This window comes from Otolemur garnettii, unplaced genomic scaffold (assembly GCF_000181295.1).
Source record: "Otolemur garnettii isolate 467f Iridium unplaced genomic scaffold, OtoGar3 scaffold00018, whole genome shotgun sequence".
Taxonomy (NCBI): domain Eukaryota; kingdom Metazoa; phylum Chordata; class Mammalia; order Primates; family Galagidae; genus Otolemur; species Otolemur garnettii.
Genome location: NW_003852413.1, coordinates 822,404 through 825,880, shown reverse-complemented (window position 1 = coordinate 825,880; position 3,477 = coordinate 822,404). Strand labels below are relative to the sequence as shown.

General features: G+C 50.5%; 1 protein-coding gene across 1 annotated transcript in view; it reads right to left on the bottom strand.

The window, feature by feature from the left end:
• Positions 1 to 2,971, bottom strand: part of CCDC57 (coiled-coil domain containing 57) — a 136,577-nt gene extending 133,606 nt beyond the window's left edge. Inside the window, exon 1 of the mRNA XM_012802827.2 lies at positions 2,925 to 2,971. The gene's annotated coding sequence lies outside the window, so the exon portion shown is untranslated. The remainder of the gene's footprint in view (positions 1 to 2,924) is intronic.
• Positions 2,972 to 3,477: the final 506 nt, after the last annotated feature.

Here is a 3,477-nt window from a genome sequence, read left to right as displayed (position 1 = left end):
TTTTGGTTGCAGCCATCATTGTTGTTTGGCGGGCCCGGCTGGATTCGAACCTGCCACCTTAGGTGTATGTGGCTGGCGCCTTAGCCACTTGAGCTATAGGCGCTGAGCCAATGCCCAGCTATTTTTTAGAGAGGGGATCTCACTTGGGCTCAGGCTGGTCTTAAACTCCTATGTTCAAGCCATTCACCCACCTCAGCCTCCCAGGGTGCTGGGATCACAGGTGTGAGTTACCTTGCCTCGCCTTACAAAATATTTTTAAAAGCAAGTGCAGAGGTAGCTCACTCACTCCCTAATCAGGATAGAGGATTTAACACTGGCACTATCTGGAATCCAACACAGGCCACATGCTCTAAACATATAACCCATCAATCAGTCTAGGTGATGAAAATTATGTACCTGTGACTCTGAGCCTTTTTTCACTTCCTTTGATGACTGCCAAAGAGGAGTCATAACTATTTTTTTTTTTCTATCTCAGAAACCAGATCTGTATATTTTCTTTAACCGAAATTCAGGTTTGAGCCAGGTGTAGTTAATCCCTGTAATCCTAGCACTCTGGGAGGCCAAGGCAGGTGGATTGCCTGAGCTTACCAGTTCAAGACCAGCCTGAGCCAGAGCAAGATCTTATCTCTAAAAATAGCCAGGTGTTATGGCAGGCACCTATAGTCCGAGCTACTATACTACTTGGGAGGCTGAGGCAAGAGAATCGCTGAGCTCAAGAGCTTAAGGTTGCTGTGAGCTATGACATCATGGCATTCTACCAAGGGTGACCAAGTGAGACTCTGTCTAAAAAAAAAAAAGAAGAAAGAAAGAAGGCGGTGCCTGTGGCTAAGTGGGTAGGGTGCCAGCCCCATATACTAAGGGTGGCAGGTTCAAACCCGGCCCAAGCCAAATTGCAACAAAAAAATAGCCAGGCATTGTGGAGGGTGCCTGTGTAGTCCCAGCTACTTGGGAGGCTGAGGCAGAAGAATCACCTAAGCCCAGGAGCTGGAGGTTGCTGTGAGCTGTGTGACACCATGGCACTCTAGTGAGGGCAATAAAGACTCTGTCTCTACAAAAAAAAAAAAAAAAAAGAAAGAAAGAAAAGAAAAATTAAAGTTTCTGCCTAGACAACCATTTTAAAAACCAGAAATAAGGCTTGGTGCCCACAGCACAGTGGTTATGGTGCCAGCCACATACACCAAACGTGGTGGGTTCAAACCCGGCCTGGGCCAACTAACCAACAATAACAACTGCAACAAGAAAATAGCCAGATGTTGTGGCAGGCACCTGTAGTCCCAGCTACTTGGGAGGCAAGAGAATCGCTTGAGCCCACGAGTTTGAGGTTGCTGTGAGCTGTGACGCCATAACACTCTACAGAGGGCAACACAGACTCTGTCTAAAAACAAACAAACAAACAAAACAGAAATAAGAGAAATTAGGAGTAGCTTTCACTTAATTCCATCACTGGGACTCAATGGGAGGAGAAGAGCACCACGACAGTGAGGGGTATATAGTACTGTGACTCCAAAAAGGTAAGTAAGTAAGAGTTAATATGGAAGAGAAGTTGAGCAGTCTTATAGTTAAGAGCTCAGACTCTTAACTGAACCATATAAATGTTTCATGTACCAAAAAAAGAGAAACAATTGAACCTAAAACTTTATTACAAATGAATAACATATTGAAGCAACTTTGGAAAGCAATATTTTGACCATATATTCTAAGAATAAAAATGAAAATAACTGCACACACATTATACTCTAGTCAGGAAGTGTGTTTTTCACAAGAATATGGGTTACCTACTCTGAAACCATATATAGTATAGGATGGAGGAAATCAGTAAATATACTGAAGGTGGGATGGGACCTAGTAAGGGAAAAGCAGAATGAACCCTGCGGTGATAGATAAGACCTGGATTAGAAACACCATAACCTCAGTTTGTAATATATACACAGACCCAGAGATACAAAAATATTATAGATACAAAAATATTATAGATACCAACATGTATGGTGAACATAAATATATGTTTCTTAGCTCTGTCCATGAAGAAAACCAAGAAACAAGGCTAACTCAGTGGCCATAAGCTTACCTAGTACCTAGATTTTGGCTTCTGAACATCTCCTTCCATGGGTGAGGGCTCTGTGGCAAGTGCAGCACCCTGATGGAATCCAAGCTTAGAGAATAATTCCCTTTACTGAAAGGATTTGTGCCAGCCCTGCACTGTGGCTCATGCCTGTAATCCAGCACTTTGGGAAGCCAAGGCAGGAGGAGGCCTTGAGCTCAGAAGTTAGAGACCAGCTGAGCAAGAGCGAGAACCGTCATCTACTAAAAACAGAAGAAAAAAAAATAAAAACAGAAGAAAATACTTTGGTGGGCCCCTATAGTCCCTCTTGAGGCAGGAGGATCGCTCCAACCCGGGAGTTTGAGGTTGCAGGGAGCACTACTCCAGCCTGGGCAATAGAGGGAGACTGTCTCCAAAAAAAAAAAAAAAAAAAGAAGAAGAAGAAAAAGAAAGAGATCTGTTCTGTAAAATTTCGATTCAGTCAAAAGGCTACACAAAGCAGGCACATAGCGAATGTGCCAGAGAACGGGGGTGGGGGGGGCGGTGATGCTCGCCGACCCGGGACGTTCTTCCAGCCCCGACGCATCAGGGCGCCAGGCTGCAGGAGGCCGGCCCCACCCAGCGCTCACCCGGCCCGCGGCGGCTCCTCAGTGCTGGGTCTGCACCCCCTTGCCTGCGAAGGGCCCCGGGGCCCAAGACTCTGTCACCTGGGTCTCCACAGAGCGAGATGCACCAGAGTCGAGATTTTCCAAAGAAAAGCGATCCAAGCAGAACCTCCCACGCCCCGGCCGCGCCCTCCCGGGTCTCGGGCCCCCAAAGGACGCCCCTGCGATCCAACCCCGCCCTGCGACGGCCTCCTAAGCCCGGGTCCACCGCTTCTCACCGCTAACGCTGGCCCTGCAGCTTCCAGGAAGGCCCCGTTGCCATAGCGATCCGTGTCCTCCCCCGCGGTACCTCCGCGTCCGGGTGCTCTCGGTACAACGCTCCCGACCCGTCGGCGGGAAACGGGAGCCCCGGCGTTGGGTTCCGCCCTGTGCACAGGCACCCAGAGTTACGTGGGGGTCGCCCCCCACCCCCGACCTGACTTCCCGCCGCAGTCAATTAGGGCCTTGAGAGACCTCCTCACGACCGAGCTCCGGGCTGTCGGAGTGGCGAGGTGAACCCAAAGTCAGCGGGACTCCGCCGCGGGAGACGCCGCTCCCGCAACTGGGCTGGGGTTCCCAAGGCGCCGGCTCCCTGAGGCCACCCGGCCTGAAGCCCCAAAAGAGTGACCTGAGCTTGCCCCGTGGCTCCGACAGGCCGGGGGTGGCGGGGTGCGGGGGGCGGTGGGGTGGGGCTGCCACCCCCGGCCTGTCGGAGCTACGAGGCAAGCTCAACAGGCTGCCGTTGGATACGGGGGCAAGGGTGCAGCCGAGACCCCCAGGAGACGAGTTGGT